The sequence below is a fragment of the Dromiciops gliroides genome, chromosome 4, assembly GCF_019393635.1.
Source record: "Dromiciops gliroides isolate mDroGli1 chromosome 4, mDroGli1.pri, whole genome shotgun sequence".
NCBI classification, from domain to species: domain Eukaryota; kingdom Metazoa; phylum Chordata; class Mammalia; order Microbiotheria; family Microbiotheriidae; genus Dromiciops; species Dromiciops gliroides.
In genome coordinates, this window is record NC_057864.1 from 346,866,151 (window position 1) to 346,887,517 (window position 21,367).

Consider the following 21,367-nt stretch of genomic DNA (forward strand, 5'->3'; position numbering starts at 1 on the left):
TAGATTTTCAAGAATTTCTTTCAAATTTTACTCTATTGTTCAGGACACTAATTCTTCCAAGTCATCAAAAAATTAAATGTGTTATTATCTTTACCTCATACTGAGCCAACTAAGCCTCATTTGTGAAAGGGCTAACCATCTCCACCTTTCCTATTGCTATTTGGGACCCACAAACCATCATTTATAAAGCATTTACCTTGGGGTTTAATTTTTCTTTTAGTAAAATTAAAAAAAATTCAAAAAAAATTTCCTGGCTAAATAGTATATTTGGGCCTAATTTCTTTAGCTCTCTTCTACTTTATGTCCATTCTTTCCTGGGTACAATTTACACTCATTTTACATAGCCTTCAAGAAATTAAGACTACTTCTACTCAATGATGAAGAAATGGAGAATATTTTAAAAGGAATATAAATATGCACTGAAAATATGAATTAAAAGTCATGTCTAGGTTTTATTTAAAAGATCTTTTTTTTTAATGTATGAGGTATATTATTTTTTCCGTTACATGTAAAGATAGTTCTCAACTTTTGTTTATACATGCTTTACAATTTCAGATTTTTCTCCCTCCCTCCCCTCCCTCCCCCCTCCCCTAGACAGCAGGTAATCTGATATAGGTTATATCTATATATCTCTATACATATAGATATAGATATATATATATACACACACACATATATATATATACACATAATAACATTAATCCTATTTCTGCATTAATCCTGTTACAAGAGAAAGAATCAGAGCAGTGATGCAAAACCTCAAAATAGAAAAAAAAAAAACAACAGCACCCAAAACAAAAGAAATAATATGGTTCAATCAGCATCTATACTCCACAGTTCTTTCTTTCTTTTTTTTTTCTTGTTGTTGGAGATCCTCTTCTATCATGAGTTCCCTGGAACTCTTCTGTACCATTGCATTGGTGAGAAGAATATAGTCCATCACAGAAGGTCAACACTCAATGTTGATGATACTGTGTACAATATTCTTCTGGTTCTGCTCATCTCACTCATCATCAGCTCACGTAAGACCCTCCAGGTTTCTCTGAACTCTTCCTGCTCATCATTTCTTACAGCACAATAGTATTCCATTGTATTCATATACCACAACTTGTCCAGCCATTCCCCAATTGATGGGCACCCTCTCAACTTACAATTCCTTGCTACCACGTAAAGAGCAGCTATAAATATTTTTGTAAATGTGGGTCCCTTTCCCCCTTCCATGATTTCTTTGGGCAACAGACCTAAAAGTGGGATTGCTGGGTCAAAGGGTATGCACAGCTTTATCGCCCTTTAGACATAATTCCAAATTGCTCTCCAGAATGGTTGGATCAGCTCACAGCTCCACCAACAATGCATTAGTGTTCCAATTTTCCCACATCCTCTCCAACATTTATTATCTTCCTTTTTTGTCATTTTAGCCAATATGATAGGTGTCAGGTGGTACCTCAGAGCTGTTTTAATTTGCATCTCTCTAATCATTAGAGATATAGAGCATTTTTTCATATGGGAATAGATAGCTTTGGTTTCTTCATCAGAAAACTGCCTGTTCATATCCTTTGACCATTTCTCAATTGGGGAATGACTTGGATTCTTATAAATTTGATTTAATTCCCTATATATTTTAGAGATGAGGCCTTTATCAGAAGCACTGGCCTCAAAAATTGTTTCCCAGCTTTCTGCCTCCCTTCCAATTTTGGATGCATTGCTTCTGTTTGTACAAAATTTTTTTAATTTAATATAATCAAAATCATCCATTTTGCATTTTATAATATACTCTATCTCATGTTTGGTCAAAAACTGTTTTCCTTTCCAAAGATCTGATAGGTACACTATTCCTTTCTCTCCTAATTTACCTATGGTATCACCTCTTATGTCTAAATCATGTATCCATTTTGACCTTATTTTAGTATAAGGTGTAAGATGCTGGTCTATGCCTAATTTCTGCCATACTATCTTCCAGTTTTCCCAGCAGTTTTTGTCAAATACTGACTTCCTATCCCAGAAGCTGGAGTCTTTGGGTTTATCAAACACTACATTACTAGTGTCATTTACTACTGCATTTCCTGAGCCTAGCCTATTCCATTGATCTACCACTCTATTTTTTAGCCAGTACCAGATAGTTTTGATGACTGCCGCTTTATAGTAAAGCTCCAGGTTTGGTACCGCTAACCCACCTTCCTGTGAATTTTTTTTCACTATTTCCCTGGATATTCTTGATTTTTTGTTTTTCCAGATGAATTTTGTTATTATTTTTTCTAGCTGTATAAAATAATTTTTAGGTAGCCTGATTGGTATGGCACTGAATAAGTAAATTAATTTAGGCAGTATTGTCATTTTTACTATATTAGCTCTGCCTATCCATGAGCAATTGATATCTTTCCAATTATTTAGATCTGATTTGATTTGTGTGAAGAGTGTTTGGTAGTTGTGTTCATAGAGTTCCTGGGTTTGTCTTGGCAAGTAGACTCCCAAGTATTTTATATTATCTACCATTACTTTAAATGGAATTTCTCTTTCTATCTCTTGCTGCTGGACTTTGTTGGTCATGTATAGAAATGCTGATGATTTATGTGGATTTATTTTATATCCTGCTACTTTGTTTCAAGTAATTTTTGACTTGATTCTCGAGGATTCCTTAAGTATACCATCATATCATCTGCAAAGAGTGATAGTTTTGTTTCCTCCTTGCCTATTCTAATTCCTTTAATTCCTTTCTCTTCTCTGATTGCTAAAGCTAACATTTCTAGAACAATATTAAATAATAGGGGTGATAATGGACATCCCTGTTTCACCCCTGATCTTATTGGGAAGGCCTCTAATTTATCTCCATTGCATATAATACTTGCTGATGGCTTTAGGTAGATACTGTTTATTATTCTAAGGAAAGCTCCCCCTATTCCTAAACTCTCTAGTGTTTTTATTAGGAATGGGTGCTGTACTTTGTCAAAAGCTTTCTCTGCATCTATTGAGATAATCATATGATTTTGGTTGGTTTTCTTATTGATGTGGTTGATTATGTTAATAGTTTTCCTAATGTTGAACCAGCCCTGCATTCCTGGTATAAATCCCACCTGGTCATAGTGTATTATCCTGGTGATCACTTGCTGTAATCTCCTTGCTAATATCTTATTTAAGATTTTAGCATCAATATTCATTAGGGAAATTGGTCTATAATTTTCTTTCTCTGTTTTTGCTTTGCCTGGTTTTGGTATCACCACCATATTTGTGTCATAAAACGAATTTGGTAGAACTCCTTCTTCACCTATTTTTCCAAATAATTTGTATAATATTGGAATTAATTGTTCTTTAAATGTTTGGTAAAATTCACCCGTAAACCCATCTGGCCCTGGGGATTTTTTCTTAGGGAGTTCATTAATAGCTTGTTCAATTTCTTTTTCTAATGATATGCAGTTTTATAGTCATTTGGGCATAGTTTCAAGTTCCTCTTCATAATGGTTGGATCAATTCATAATTCCATCAATAGTGGATTAGCATCCCAGTTTTCCCATATCCCTTCCAACATCCAAAATTTGCATTTTTGTTATATTTGCAACTCTGATAGTTATGAGGTGATACCTGAGTTGTTTTAATTTGCATTCCCCTAAATCAATAAAAATTTAGAATATTTTTCATATTTTCATATTACTAATGATAGCTTTGATTTCTTTGTCTGAAAATTACCTGTTCAAATCCTTTGACCATCTATTCATTGGGTAATGTCTTGTATTTTTACAAATTTGACTCCGTTTTCTATATATTTTAGAAATCAAACCTTTCTCACGGATAAATTCCATGCTATCTCAATTTGCTTATGGAATCACTCTTTGTGTTTAAATGATTTACCCATTTGGATATTATTTTAGTATATGGTGTGAGATGTTGTTCTATAACTAGCTTCTACTATAGTGTTTTTCAGTTTTCCCAGTGGTTTTTGTCAAATAATGAGTTTTTGTTCCAAAAGCTTGGATTGGGGCAGCTAGATGGTACAGTGCATGAAGCACCTGCCCTGGATTCAGGAGGACCTGAGTTCAAATTCGGCCTCAGACACAACACTTACTAGCTGTGTGCCCCTGGGCAAGTCACTTAACACTTATTGCCCTGCCCCCCAAAAAGTCCAAAAGCATGGAACTTTGGGTTCATCATATGCTAGATTACTATGGTCATTTACTCTAGTGCAATTCATACTTGTTTTATTCTAGTGATCTACCCATCTATTTCTTCTTTTTTCTTTTTTTTTTTTTTTTAGTGAGGCAATTGGGGTTAAGTGACTTGCCCAGGGTCACAGAGCTAGTAAGTGTTAAGTGTCTGAGGCCAGATTTGAACTCAGGTACTCCTGACTCCAGGGCTGGTGCTCTATTCACTGCGCCATCTAGCTGCCCCTACCCATCTATTTCTTATCCAGTACCAGATTGTGTTGATAATTACTAATTTATAGTACAATGTGAGATCTGGTAATTCTAGTCCCCCTTCTTTCACATTTTAAATTGATTCCCTTGATATGCTTGAGCTTTTGTTCTTCCAAATAAATTTTGTTATTATTTTTCCTAGCTCTATAAAATATTTTCTTGATATTTTGATTGATATGGCACCAAATAAATAGATTGATTTAGGTAGGATTGTCATTTTTATTATTTTGGCTTAGCCTACCCATGAGCAACTAATATTTTCCCAATTGTTTAGTTTTGACTTTATTTGTGTGAAAAGTGGTTTAAAGTTCTGTTCACATAGTCCCTTGTTTTTTTCTTGGCAGATAAACTCCCAAGTATTTTATATTGTCTACAGTTATATGATAGAATATAGTTATGATAGAAGATTGAAGGGAACTACAGTTAAAGGAAAAGATGGTTCATGGGGTCTTTCTAGATCTACATATACAGGAGTTGTTTTATGTCATTCAGTGGTAATCTTTGAACTAGTTAGTTTGATCACTGATTTAGTAAATATAATTAACAAAAATTAGTAGAAATAAAGAAAAAGAAAAAAAATCATGCCAGTGAAACCACTCTAACCTGAGCTACTTAAAGAAATTATTCAATAAAAAACAGAAATAAAGTACATTATAATGAGTATAGTAATTTTATACAAAAATTATGTAATATGAAAATGAAAAGAACTTTAAAAGCACCTTATTCAGGAAGCATTTGACTTATTTGCCAAAGAGAGAGAAATGCCATCAGAGGGCACCACCAGTTTAGACTGTAAACTTATTTGTAAAATATTATGCAGGATAGATTATTATGAACTGTATTGCTTCATAAAATAGAGAAATGGAAGATAAATCTGGTTTGAAGAGAGGTTGTCTAGTGGCCAATTAAGCAGTCAACCTCTGTGTGTTTATAAATAAAGTTGGAAGGGAGACAAAAAAAAACAGACAAAAGATAGAAAAGAGCACTTGCCCTTAATAACAAAGAATTTCTCCACTGAGAATAGAGTAACTACATTTGAACTGTAACATGACAAGCCCAGATGTACCCAAACAGAAAGCAAAAATGCCTTTAGAGTAAACAAAGTTTATCAAACACTTAAATTAGATCAAGTATATACAAAGGTCTATGCTAGGTTCAGATCCACTGTGGGGGCATAGACATATTGATTACCAAGGTCTCTAAAAGAGAAATAAAGGTATGGGGAGAAATTACCACATTATTATAAAAAAGAGTATCAGGATATCAATAACTACGGGCCATATGCCCATTTCTCATTAACATAAAATTTTATGAGAATAATTTAGAGTTGATGAATACATTAGAAAGAAATAGGCAAGATTTAAAAGAAGTATTCCACAAGAGACCACATTTTTCCAAAACATAGTTGGCTAAAAAATGTTAAAATACAAGATTTATTTGTGTTTATTATTTGAGTATTAGACAACAAAGAAAAGACTTTCCTCCAATAAAGTGACTCTTGTGGATACTTGAGACTTATGCATTATTTCTTGAAAGATGATGCAAAAATTCAGGGAGGCACATGTCCATTGAAGATTGCCATCACTTTAATGGGGGATTTGTAGAAGAGTTCTAGCCAAAGAGGAATTTCTTATAGATGATAACGTCCTCAAGATACTTATAGTTATGGTTTACACTGAATTACATTTATCAAGTCCTAAAACATTTCAGAGTCTTATAGAAGAGGGACAAAACCATTTAAAAGAGGTGGAACTAAGTCCAAAGCACAGTGGATAGAACTCTGTACAGTCAGGAAGATCATAGTTTATATCTGGTCTCAATCACTACCTGTGTGAGCATGGGGAGGTCACTTAACATGTTTGCCTCAATGTCTTCATCTAGAAAATGGGGAGAAAAATAGTGCCTACCTCAAAGAATCGTGACGATTAAATGAAATAATAATGGTAATGTGCTTAGTACAGTGTCTGGTGTGGTATAATGTTAATTACTACAAGGGTTTTTGTTATTATTATTCACAGTTAAAAGCAAATGGAAGAAGATTGATCTTCCAGACTTATACAGTTAGATAGGTGATCTATTTATCTGCTAAAATAGAAACATTAATATACCTGTGCATGCACATAAATCAACGTATTTATATGAAATTATCTATATTCATCTTCCTATCAAGTAGTTCAAATGAAATATATTTGAGTATACATATACAAAACTTTCCAAATCTTAAAACACTATATACATGATCCTCTACTTCATCATCATTATCACCATTTTTATCATAATCATTGACATCCTTACATTATCTGGGATTTGAACAAGTTCTAGAACTACTTGAATAAACTTCTTCCTATTGCTTATAATCGTAGTCCTAACTTGAGCTCTACTCCTCTTTCACCCAGATTATTGTGATAGCTGCTTAGCTAGCTGGTCTTGCTATTTCAGCCTTTTCAAATCCAAACTCTTCTATATACTTCCATGTAGTAATAGTTTGACTACCCATTCTTTATTGACTTTCTATGACTGTATCCATTTCTGAATATTTCCAGAATACAAGTTCATTGGCAGATATGAGTATATCTCAATAGATTCTTCATGTACTGAGAGGAAACTCTATTGCATTAAAATAAAATCAAAACACTCTGGCTTTATCTTTCCTTTGTTTTGTATCTGTCCCTCCACTACTGTTCGTTGTTGTTTTGTGGGGTTTTTTTCCCCACTTCAGCTCAGGGTACAAACCAAGGAATATATCCCACAAGGGACTTAATTCTACATCCAAAACATGACCTTTCCACCTTCCAGCTTCTGTATGATACTCATTCTTCCCAGAATGCCACATTTTCATCACAATGTTATTCATTTTATTTTCTGTTTCTACTATTTCCCCATTGGAGCATCAGCTCCTGGCAAATGGGAGCATGACTTCTACTTCTCTCACAATGATCCTGTGGCACAACTGTTTGGAATGTTCAATAACTATCCCTTGTTCTTAAAGTTCAAATATATTAGAGTTTTCAGGGAAAAAAGGATTTACATTTTAAAGAATTTACAGAAAAATATTTTATGGTGGAAATTTTTATTTCATTTTATTTAGTAAACATTTATTGATTACCTACTCTGTGTCAGAAATTGTAATTAGCACTGGGAATAAATAAAAGTTAAAAAATACACACAAACTATAAGATAAATTAGAAATAGTACAAAAAAAGAAGGCAATAAAATTAAGAAACAGCCACTAAATTGTACATAATGATCCCTATGGGCACATGTTGATTTAGGAAAAAAAGCACATATCAACACTATTTTCAATTGTATTTTATTTATTTTGTTAAATACTTCCCAAGTATATTTTAATCTTGTTCTGTCCACACTGCATTCTTTGGTATCATTAAAGTAAAAGATGAAATTTCAGATGGGACCTGAAAGAAGCCAGGGAAACCAGGAAGCAGAGCTGAGGAAAGAGATCATATGAGGCTGGTTGTAAAATGAAAATCAAATAGTCAATTAACAAACATGTATTAAGCATTGACTATGTGCTGGGCCTATGCAATCTGCTGGGGACATGCAAAACACACACACACACACACACACACACACACACACACACATACCACAAAAAAAATAAAGAGCATTCCTGAATTCAAGAAGCTCACATTCTGATAGGGTATACATATCCTTTATTGAATAGTTATGCATATACAAGACATATAAAGTATAGAAGGAAGGCAATGGTGGTAGGGAAGGAGTAGGGCTAGAAAGGTTTCCTGTAGAAAGTAGGGTGTGTGGGGGCAGCTAGGTGGTGCAGTGGATAAAACACCTGCCCTGAATTCAGAATGACCTGAGTTCAAATCCAGCCTTGGACACTTGACACTAGTTGTATGATCCTGGGCAAGTCACTTAACCCTCATTGCCCCACAAAAAAATAAAAAAAGAAAGTAGGGTGTGGGAAGGTACATAGTAAAGTGATAAGGAAGGATAAATTTGATAACATTCTTGATTTTTGTTTGCTTTTTGCTGTTGTTTTTTTAAATCAATAAATAATAAGTGCTTATGTGTCAGGCATTGTACCAAATGCTGGGGATTCAAAAGAGGTTCAAGATAGTCCCTTCCCTGAAGGAGCTTACAATCTAGGAGCTTTAAACAAAACTTCCACAAGGCCCAGAATAAGCTATATTCAACCATTTGGTCCTTTGAGTTTCTATTTCAGTTTGACCCTGTAGAAGGCAAAGACAGATATTTATTTGCCTTCATACTTAAATTGGGTTAAAACCTCCAGGGCTTGGAAACCCAAGCTTGATTCATGTGCCTATTTCTCTGTCCACTGGGCTTCAGACCTATAAAGATACTATATCGCTTCTCACAATTTTAACTCCCCCTAGACATGAAGTCCAGTCGTTTTTCCATGATTTCTGTGATAGAAAAAAAAAACAAAAAACTTTGCCATAGCTGTCCAATGAGTTCTTCTCTGGCAACAGTCTCCTTTTTTTATCTTGGAAGTCTCAGTGTACACATATACTAGATGTTTTATTTTCTCTATCTCTTTTCTTCATTCTGCTTTCGGAGTTTCTCTATCAGAAAGTAAGTAGTATATTTCATCAGTAATCTTCTGGAATAGTTATTTTCTTTCAGAACCTTAATCTACCTTAACTTTCCTAGATGTTTTGACTGAAGCAAATGACTAGTCTCTTTTTCTATAATTGAAGTTAATTTCTATACCTACTTCCATAAAAACAAAACAAAACAAAACAAAAAAAATGGACTTTATGCTATTTGGAGGCTAGGAAGTTAAAGATGATCAAATTAGATTTCTTATTTCATTTCCTGAACCTTGAGACTTCATCCTTTTCCTATAACCAGAAGAGGTTTTGAATGCTATTAGCCTCCTCTCCTGTGGCAAAGCACCTGTTGCTGATTCTGTTCCAGATGAGATTTACGAGAGAGGTCCAACGCTCATACAAAAGCTGACTGAAATTTTCCAGGTTATATGGCAAGAGGAGGTTATCCTCCAGTTCAAGGATGTCTCCACTGTCCAACTCTAAAAATACAAAAGACATAGATTGTCTTGTGACAATCACAGTATGATCTATCTCTTAGTTATTGCTAGCAAGATTCTTGGCAGAGTCCTCTTTAATAAGCTGATCATTTAACTGAAAGATGATCATCTACCTGAGAGCTTGTGTGTATGTAGTTGATTGCATGTCATCTCCAATTTTAGAGAGTGATTTCTTTTAGAGCAAGGAGAGCCTGCCTTTTTTTTTTTGTCTTTTTTTTTGTCTTTTATTTCTTTATTTTTCATTTTCTGGTATTCCAATGTCTGTCACATTGGTAGTTAGGTAATTAATAAGTGTTTATTGAGTGAATTTTTTATTATACTTTTTTCGATGAGCAAAAATCAGCCTTCATTACCACCACTATTTGACATTGAGAACAGAAGAAAAAAACCTTTGTTAATTAATGGTCAAGCAAATTAAATTTCTGTATTGGCCATGTCAATATGTCTATATATTATACATACATAAATATACACATAATGTATATATGTGTGTATATGTATATATGTGTACATGCACATACACATATATACACACATATATAGCTACATGTGTATTGCATATCTATATCTAAATCTATCTATATCTACATATATATGCCTATATATCTCTATCTCTTTTCTTCATTCTGCTTTCGGAGTTTCTCTATCAGAAAGTAAGTAGTATATTTCATCAGTAATCTTCTGGAATAGTTATTGGCCATTATATTCCAGAGTTCTTAATTCTTTCTTGTCCCTATATAAATTGTTTGTTGGGTTCTATTAATGTCACTCTGCATCTGTTCCCATAACTATTTTGAGGTTTCTCTAAAACTCTCCCCTGTATCACTTTATCACTTATATAACATTTATATAATATGTATACAAGACATTATCAGGGAAATTTGCCCTGATATTCAAGAAGCAGAAGGTGAAATAGAAATTGAAAGAATCTACTAATCACCTACTTAAAGAGATCCCAAAAGGAAAACCTCCAGGAATATTATAGACAAATTCCAGAGCTCCAAGGTCAAGGAGAAAATATTGCAAACAGGTAGAAAAAAGGAATTCAAATACTATGGAGCTCCAATAAGGATAAAACAAGATCTAGTAGCATCTACATTAAAGGACCAGAGGGCATGGAATATGATATTCCAGAGGGCAAAGGAACTGGGACTACAGCTAAGAATCACCTACCAAGCAAAACTGCGTGTAATCTTTCAGAGGAAAAAATGGGACTTCAATGAAAAAGAGCACTTTCAGGCATTTGTGATGAAAAGACCTGAACTGAATAGAAAGTTTGCTTTTCAAATACAAGACCCTGGAGAAGCATAAAAAGGTAAACAAGAAAAAGAAATCAGGAGGGATATTAAAAGATTAAAATGTTTATATTCCTATTTGGGAAGATAATACTTCAAACTCATGAGAACTTTCTCAGTAAGGAATATGCATAGGACACAGATCTGAACTGAATATGAAGCGATGCTATCTGTAAAGCATTTATTTTTTTTTGTTTATCCTTGTTCTTTGTGGGGCAAACAGGGTGAAATGTCTTATGTCTGGGGCCAGATTTGGGCTCAGGGCCTCCTGGGTCCAGGGCTGGTGCTCTGTCCACTGTGCCACCTAGCTAACCCATGATGACATTTTAAAAGTAGGGTTGAGGTGTAGGAGCAGTGGACTGGGGGAGGGGAAAGGGGAGAAATGGACTGGGTAGAGGTAGCTCACATGTAGGAAAGAAGAAAAAAAGCTTATAGAAGGAAGGGGAAGAGGGGGAAGGAGTGGGGGAGTGAGTGAATCTTACTATGATCAGAATTGGCTCAAAGAGAGAATAACATACATACTCAAGTGGGTATAGTAATATATTTTTACTCTGAGGGAAAGAGGAAAGGGAAGGAGATAAGGGGGGATGGAGAAGAGGGGAAGGAGGGAAGGGCAGATTGAGGGAGGGAGCAATAAAAAGCAAAACACTTTTGAGGAAGGTGAAGATGTTCTGCATAACTGCACAAGTATGACATATTGAATTACTTGATTTCATAGAGAGGGTTGAGGAGGGAGGGAGGAAGAAAAATTTAGAACACAGAATTAGCTCAAAGACCTTAATCTCATCAGAGTGAGCTCAGGGAGGGAATAATATTCACACCCAATTGGGAAGAGTAATCTATTTAACCCTACAGGAAAGTAGGAGAGGAAGAGGATGAGGAAGGAAGGATGAAAGAAGGGAGGGCAGAGCAGGGGAGGAGGCAGTCAGAAGTAAAATGCTTTTGAGGAAGAATAGGGTAAAAGAAGATAGATAATAGAGTCAATATCATGGGAAGGGATTAAGATGGAGGGAAATAGTTATGATGATTGACTATAATAGCAAAATGTATGGTACTTATTTCCTGTATTATTGAGAAGAAAATTCTTTGTCAAGTTTAAGGTACTGTATAAAAGTTATGATGAACAGGATGCTATCCAAAAAACCTCAAAAGATCTACATGAACTGAAGCAAAGTGAAATGTACTATATACAAAATAACAGCAATAATGTAAGATGTTCTGCTGGGAATCAAATTGTTATTTTCAACAAGGTAATGATCCCAATATAACCCTGAAAGATTTATAAAAATTGCAATCCATTTACAGAGAAAGAACTGATGGTATCTGAAAATTGATTAAAACACATTTTTTTGACAATTCCTTAATCTGAAGTTTTGTGTTTTTTATGTTTTCTCTCACAACCTAGCTAATGTGGAAAAGTTTTCCATGACTACGCATGTATAACTTATATTGAATTGCTTGAATTCTTGGGGATGGGGGTTGGGAAGGGAGGGAAGAAGAAAGGTTAGAACACAAAGTTTTAAAAAATTGATGTCAAAATTGTTTTTTACATATATTTTGGAAAATAAAATTCTAAACAAAACAAAAAAGAAAAGAAAAAGAAAGAAAAATATTAAAAATATTTAAAAATAATATTTATATACCAGAACTTATTTAGCTATTTCCCAATTGATGTGTCCTCTCTCACATTCCATTAATTTGCAACCTCAAAAAGAACTATAAAAAGATTGTACATTCTTGGGTTTTGTTTTGCTTAAAACCAATACCTCCCTTTTTCTCCTTACCCGCTAACTCACCCTTGTCCCTTCCACCTCCTATTTCTCTGTTGAATGAGATGTAACTAACTCTCTCTGTGTGTATTCTTCCTTCCTTTGACTAGTTCAGATGAGAATGGCATTCAAGGGTCAATTACTCCCCTTAACCCCTCCTGCTTGTTTGTATAGATTTCTATTTTTGCCCCCTGATTATGTGAGATAATTTTCCCTAATCCCCCCACCCCAGTATATTCCTTTTCTCCTCCCTTTCCATTCTTTTAAGATCATCAAGACATAACAAAAATACTCTTAGGCCTTCTGTCTAATTAGACTTCTTTTAAATCTTCTGATGATAGGATTCAGAAGGTGTAAATGTTATCATCTCTACACATTAAAATATAAGCAGTTTATCCTTGTTTAGTCTTTTATAATTTTTCTTTTATGTTTACCCTTTTTATGTTTCTCTTGATCCCTGCTTTTTTCACAGGAATGCTTTGAAGTACTATTTTTCATTAAAAATCTGTTTTTCCCCTGTAGGATTATACTTTATTTTGCTGATTAAGTGTTTTTAGGTGCTAAGTTTATATATTTTACCTCTGGAATACATTATAAGCTCTCTACTCCTTTATAGTGGTGGCTGCTAATTTTGTGTGATCCTGATTGTGGCTCCACAATATTTGATCTCTTTCATTCTGGATACTTTCACTATTTTTTTCTTTGACATAGAAGATCTGAATTTTGGCTATAATATTTATTCCCATAGAGTTTTCATTTTGAGGTTTCTTTCAAGAAATGACTAATTCCTTTTATTTCCACTTGACCCTGTGGTTCTAAGGACTCTAAATGATTTTCTTTTAAGATTTCTTGAAATATGATGTTTAAGTTTTTATTTTGGCCATTGTAGATCAATGATTCTTAAATGTGTTTCTCCTTGAGCTATTTTCTAGGTCAGTTATTTTTATATAATAACTTATATTTTCTTCTCTTTATTTATTATTAACTTCATTTCAATATTTTTTGTTATCTCCAGATTCATTGGCTTCTATCTGGTTTAATCTAATTTTCAGGGATTTTCTTGTTGGGACAAAGTTTCTTATCTCTTGTGCCAAGATGTTAATTGCCTTTCTAATGCATTTGTCTATGGTTCCGACTATTTTTCCATTTTTTTCCCTCCAGTGCTCTTATTTCCTTGACATTTATTTACCTCTTTAAGTCTTAATTCACTCTTCCAGGAACTTTAGTTGAATCGGTGGCCAACCTCTGTTTTACTTTGAGGCTTTGCTTCTAAATATTTTGGAGATATTCTTTTGTTCTGGGTTTGTGTCTTGTGCATTCTTAACACCTTAAATGTTGTTTTAATAGGTTTCTTGTTTTAGAATTGTTCATTTTTATAAAATTTATATTAGAGTAAAAACAGTTCTACTATTTCTGCTTACTTTTTACTGCACATCTTTTTTTTTTTTTTGTGAGGCAATTGGGGTTAAGTGACTTGTCCAGGGTCACACAGCTAGTAAGTGTCAAGTGTCTGAGGCTGGATTTGAACTCAGGTCCTCTTGAACCCAGGGCTGGTGCTAGATCCACTGTGCCACCTAGCTGCCCCTGCACATCAATTTTTACAAGTCATCCCCAGGTTTCCTGAAACTGTCTCTTCATTTTTAAAATAAAATAACATTCCAATTAAATTCATATACTCGAATTTGTTCAGCCATTTCTCAATTGATGGGAACTTCTCCCCACCTCCAAATATTGCTTTTATTATAACATTTTATTTTCCCCAATCACATGTTAAATCAATTTTTGGGGTGTGGGGCAATGAGGGTTAAGTGACTTGCCCAGGGTCACACAGCTAATAAATGTCAAGTGTCTGAGGCTGGATTTGAACTCAGGTTTTCTGGAATCCAGGGACAGTGATTTATCCAGTGTGCCACCTAGCTTCCTCCTAAAACAATTTTTAACATTTAAAAAAGAGTTACAAATTGTATCCCCCTTTCCCTCTCTTCCCTCTCCCTCAGTGAGATTCTAATCATTCCTATATAGTTTATACATGTCCAACAATGTAAAACATTTTTATATTGGTCATGTTGTATAAGAAGATTAGAATTTTTTAAAAAAAGAATGAAACAAAGGAAGGGAGGGAGGGAGAAAAGAAGGAAGAAAGGAAGGAAATCGAAAAAGAAAGAGAAAGAAACAAAGAACACTTTATTCTGTATTCAGACAGTATCGCTTCTTCCTTTGGAAGGAAGTAGTATGCTTCATCATGAGTCATTTGGGGTTATCTTGGATCACTGTATTGGTGAGAATAGCTGTCATTCACAGTTGATTACTATACAATATTGCTGCTGTTCTGTACAACATTCTTCTGGTTCTGCTTACTTAACGTTGCATCATTCATGTATGTCTTGCCAGGTTTTTCAGAAATGTAGGGACCAAATGTAATATGGGGAGAGTTAATTGGGTGGCTCACTGTAATACTGGGGTTCAGAAAATCATGAGGGACCTCTAGGTTCAAAGCCTCCTCCCCTCCATGCTGCCTTCTCTAGCAAAGACTTGTCTCAAAACCCAAACTTGCTTTCAGCTCAGCTAATTCAAAGAACTAGATTTTATTAACTCACCAAGAGGAATTCATAATTTCTATGGGAGTCAGTTGTGCAGCCAGTCTCCAGTCTGCCCCAAAAGTTCTTCCAAGGTAAGAGAGATCTACTTCCTGTTGGGGGTCCCTTTTTCTACATTTTTTCTCCCTTCCCCAAACGGGAGGTCCTTCTAGTTGTGTGACTGAGACTGGTTTCCCTGTTGATGACCCAGTCCACAGCTTCTGAGGACACTCCCTCTCAGGGTTGGCCAAGTTTAAACTAGGTTTAACAGGGTGGGCCAAGTGTGGCTAAAAATCTAATCACCTTAAGTGGGTACTTAGTAGTTTCTCATTCACATCCAATTCAAACACTACTAAATCAATCAGGTTGGACCCCTGGGCATCTGTCAGATTCCATTATTTTACCACAGAAATAACTTTGCCTATAACTTCTTATAGCACAATAATATTCCTTTATAATTATATACCACAACTTGTTGAGCCATTCCCCAATTGATGAGCATTCCTTTGATTTCCAATTCTTAGCCACCACAAAAAGAACTGCTTTAAATATTTTTGTAGAAATAGGTCCTTTTTCCCTTTTTGCATGTCTTTGGGATATAGACCTGGAAGTAGTATTGCTGAATCAAAGAGTCTGCACAATTTTGTAGCCATTTGGCAATAATTGTTTTGTTTTGTTTTGTGGGGCAATGAGGGTTAAGTGAGGGTTAAGTGTGACCCAGGGTCACACAGCTTGTAAGTGTCAAGTATCTGAGGCTGGATTTGAACTCAGGTACTCCTGATTCCAGGGCTATATGTGGTGCCACCTAGCTGCCCCAATAATTAATTTTTTAAAAGAACATCTCTTCCAAAAGCCTGCAAGCTATCGATTAGAATTAAAAGTGTAAACTACTTGGGGACTGGTGCTGTTTTACTTTTCCCTTTATATTTCCAATACTTAGCATAGCAAGCACTAATGAATTTTTATTTATTGTTTGTTTATTGATTAATTGATTGATTTATTGTGAGTGAGGGGATCCCTGGCTTGAAATCAGGAAACCTGAATTCTAATCTTGGAGTCACAGAACCATGACACTTTGTTAGGATTCATCTGTTATTGACTTTGTGATTTGAGCAGTTCATGCCTCTGTTTCTGCATCAACAATGTCAAAAACTCAGTATATCTACCATTTTTACTTTCTAAGGTTTACCTTCTCTATAAAAATCAGATAATATAATGTATACAAAATTATTTTGGAAAACATCAAGTGCAATATTCTTGAAAAATACTGTGGTTTGAGAATATACAGAAGATTCAGGCTGGAGAATCTCTTAAGGCTTACTGTGGGGCAGCTAGGTGGCACAGTGGATAGAGCACTGGCCCTGGAGTCAAGAGGACCTGAGTTCAAATCCGGCCTCAAACACTTAACATTTACTAGTTGTGTGACCCTGGGCAAATCACTTAACCCCAGTTGCCCACACACATACACACACACTCACACAAAAGACTTACTGTGGTCTAGTGTTTCTGACCATCAAAAACCATGCAGAAGAGAAGTCATTGCTTTGCCTCCACAAATGGTTCTGCTGCTAGGTGTTGGTATCTGCTACTCTAAAACCCACCCTATCTTTTTTGGCTGTGCTTGTCTCCCCTAATCCTAGTCCTCTACCCAAACTTGATTGCTCTTAGAGGGGTTCATCATCATCATGGGAGGCTTGGAAGTAGATGTAATATTAAGTAAGATTGTGCTTTTTGATGCCAGATGTGTTGATGATAGTTGATTTCCAGGAATGTAGTACTTTGTAAGACTATCCCTTTTATGTTAGTCCCAGGACTGGGTGCTGGCCTCTGAAGTTTCAGTGGAAGGGAGGTGACCATGATAGTTTTTATCTCTTTCGCTCATGCAGCTTCCTGGGTTGTTACTGACCCTGCTGGGGTACCAGTAATACTTTGATTGGTTCCTTGTGCTAAGCCTTTTACAAAAATACTTTGTAGAATGAATTAGATTACCTTGTTATTACTTTTATGCCGGTTTATGCCTTTCTGTCCCCTCATTTTCTAATGAAGGTATATTATGGAAATGTCTAATAAAATCATAGACACATACAAATACACACATACACAGAGCAAAATCAAAAGATACCATGCACTCACAGGCACACAGAGCTACTTTAGAGCCTGAAAGGACCTCAGAGATCACCTGGTAAACCCCCTCCTTCATTTTATAGATAAAGAAACTGAAGTGCAGAAAAAACAAAATACTTTCCCAAAGTCACACAGAAAATAAGGGTTGATCCATCATCCCCTGAATCCAGAGTCACTATAATTAGAAACTGCATATTCTTACAACATCGTTTGGTGTAAAGTAAGGTATCAATATGAAATTACAAATGAACAATACAATAAGAGCAATGAATTATACCTATAATCTATAAAGGAAAAGTTAGGAATGCAATGATACCATTGCCTACATAGGAAAATAGGGGCCTACATATCTTTTACATAGAAATACTGTCATAAAAAGAAAGATATGTAGAAGTTTGGGAGGGGAGTCTAATTTTTAAAGTCCATTTTGTTTGGGTACAATATGGTGTTTAAAAAGAGAACCGTTTATTAGATTTTTCTCTGTGCATGAAGGTTTTCCATCTTGCAATTTTTAAAAAAGTCGCCTGACACACTGAGCTTCAGGTAATGATCAATTGATTCTACTTTAGTGATTTATAAATCTATCAGGAAGTCCACTTTAAAGCTTGCTGCAACAATCCAGGCACAAAGTGATAAAAGTACGGATGAGTTTTGGCATAGTTACAGTGTATTTGGCATGGCTGAATTATGGTCCTAATGTGATTGTGTAAAGAGCTCTTAGCAAGGTTATAGACCACGTACAGACTCTCCGTTTCCTCTTGCAAAAAATCTTCTTATGCATGCTAACCATGGATTAATACTGCTGAATAATAATTCATCATTTTGTCTGTGGTTAAGTACACCATTATTGATTGGATAATCCCCAAATAGGGATACTTTCGTTTAGTGTTTCCATTCTAGAGTTGAAGACTTGAGCATAGACCTTCACTGAATAACCTGTAAAGACAATGATCAGAGTCTTAATTAGTGCTGAGGTCAGTTGTTAATCACTGGTGGATTATCCAAGTACAAAGATAATAGCCACATTTAAAACACCTGCTAATTAGAAACTTAAAAGTACACATATTTCAAATTTGCAATAGGCTATTACTTTTTAAAAAAGATGTCTTCATGTGCCATAAGGAGGGAAAAAGTTCCTATATATAACAAAATATTCATAGAAGCAGTTTTTGTGCTAGAAAAAAATGGAGTTTTCTTGGGTTGGAGAATAGTTGAAAATATCACAAATAGGAATTTTGTGGCTTATTACTATATTATATGAATTGAAAAAAGAGGAACTCAGAGAAATGACAATATTTATATGAATTAATACAAAGCCAAGTGTTATAAATAAAGGAACTATACAATTAGGCAATAGATTAGATATGTGGGGCAAATAAGAGAGATGAGTCAAGGATGATGCCACCGTTATGAACCTGTGTGATTTAAAGAATAGTGGTGTCCTTGAATCACAATTCAGGAAAGAGGTGGATTTATGGGGAAATATGCAGTCAATCTTCAGCATTCATGTTTTTAATTTCCAAGACTTCAAGCATTCTCATGAGTTTATTAGTAACCTCATTTTCACTTTCATGTTGGCAACCCACATATTTGCAGCTATGCATAGTAGAGAAAAAATAATGAGAGGTTAGATGTGACAAATTTATATCTGCATAAAGTAGAACCCATCCAGAAAGTGCTAAATTAACCTCTTGTGAGAAAAGTAATTATGAATAATGGATTTCTGGGGCAGCTAGATTGCGCAGTGGTAAAGCACCGGCCCTGGATTCAGGAGTACCTGAGTTCAAATCTGGCTTCAGACACTTGACACTTACTAACTGTGTGACCCTGGGCAAGTCACTTAACCCTCATTGCCCTGCAAAAAACCAAAACAAAACAAAAAACAAATAAAGGATTTCTTGGGGACACAGTGCTTTCTCTCTCCCCACCCCTCTACTCCATAAAGTCCAGATATTATTTGGGACAAATCCAAAGGAACAAAAGAAAGGGATATAGACATTTTTGTCTAGCTCTGTGAAGGACCACACCTACATAATGGAATTTGCCTTGAACAAAGCAAGTGAGGATCTTTCCCTGATTGTCATCTGTAAAGTCAATTTATTGTGTACCACCTACACATCATGTCAACCAATGAAATTGAATGATGCTAACCAATTAGCTTTGATCAATGTAGAATGACCCACCTCTATCAAAAGAGGATAAAAACTCTTGGAGAAGGCCAAGAGTGTTAGCCTGGATGTGTTCTCTGTACTTGGCTCTCCATCTTAGGACAGCATAGGTCTGGTAGGTCTTCTGAACTCTCTTGGGTCTCCTTAAGACCATGTGCTGGAGGCAGCATGGGTATTTTAGGACTTTTCTCCTGTTCTTGCTAACTGCCATGCTGAAGCTGTCTCCCTGCTTTCTCTACCATGCAGTCAATTCTTTACTGGTATATATAATATTAATTTAAAATAAATGCTTAGTCCCCAAACTGGTACAATAATGATTATTCTAAGAAATCACAGTTTTAGCATTATTAGCCTGGAAATTAATGAAACAATCAATATAGGAGAAATAAGGTCTTAATCAGGGCAGAGGAGCTATAACTCTGAGTATTTAAAGGCAAGATTTTAGGAATACCCAAAGATGGGGAAACTACTTCATGTAAATGGACCTTTTTACATTATAACTTAAAGTCCAAGTAAGGTGGGGATCTTTGGGAGGAGATGTTTGTTTGGGGAAGATCTCTAAGACAATCAAGAGTCTAGAATTGACAAAGATTGGTTAACCCCAGACAATTCATTGGCCTGGGAATGGGGAATAGGTGGGTGTGTAATTTAAGATTCTAAATGTGGGTCCTAATCTGTTCCCCCAGTTTTGGAGGGAAACTGACTAAAAGCACTGATAAAATGAGTTTAGGTTTTTCAGTGTTTATTGAAAGATAGAAAGAGAAAGATTGAGAACAGAATTCTAACAGCCTGGCATTCCTATCTTTCCTCAAATTTCCTATGAAGTCCTCTGCTGCCACCACCACCATCCAGTCAGGAACCAAAAAGAGACAGACCTCTCCACGCAGGCCCTCCTTCCTCCTTCCTGTCCCCTCCCAGAAAATGAGAGGCTTCTCAAGTTGATTGGCGGTAGCCTTGGTGGACAGTACCCATGTGCAAACGTTACTTCCTGATGCCAAGGAAAAGCCGCATGGCCTTGCCCTCTGAGGCATTCTTCTCATAGTGGAGCTTTCCTATAGTAAGTCTCCAGTAGGTGGCGTCATTCCAATCATTACATGGGCATCAGTCCATTCTCAGCAAATTGTATTTATCAGCATTAATTTAAAAAACACACTCTCAAGAACACAAGGGAATTTATTTTATTTTTAATAATATTTTATTTTCCCACAATTACATGTAAAACTTTTTACATTTTTAATTTTGTTTTTTAATTTTAAGTCCTAAATTCTATCCTTCATTCCCTACCTGCCTTCTCCCCTCCCTGAGATAGTAAACAATCTGATATAAATTATACATGTGTAAGAACATAAAATGCTTCTATATTAATCACTTTGTGAAAGAAAACCAACCAACCAAAGAAAGAAAGAAACAAATAAACAAACAGACAAACAAAATTAAAAAAAAGAAAAATAGTATGCTTTGGTAGCTATTCAGATGCATCAGTCTTTTTCTGGAGGTAGAAAACATGTTTCATTATAAATCTGTTATGGGGAAAATAGGGAGGGTTTTGGGAAAGGGGATCTTAGGAATTTTTCTTTAAAGAATTACACCCTCTTGCACACAAATCCAGTTAGAACAAAATCATATTTTATTTAGGTGCTAGGGAAAGGAAACCAAGAGAGAAGTCCTTGGACTTCTTATGGGGAGAAAGTATGGTACAGAGGTGTGGCTCTCTGAGACACCTTTCTCCTCTTGCAGGAAACAAGCAGATACTTTTATAGAGGACTGATGGGGGTGATCATCTGACTGTGGAAAGTTCCCTTATTGTTTGTTGGTTTTTTTTTTTTTTGGTGGGGCAATGAGGGTTAAGTGACTTGCCAAGAGTCACACAGCTATTAAGTGTCAAGAGTCTGATGCCAGATTTGAACTCAGGTCCTCCTGAATCCAAGGCTGGGAGAAATTGGGTTAGGGGCAGATCTGGATCTCTCACCCCATCTCTCCTG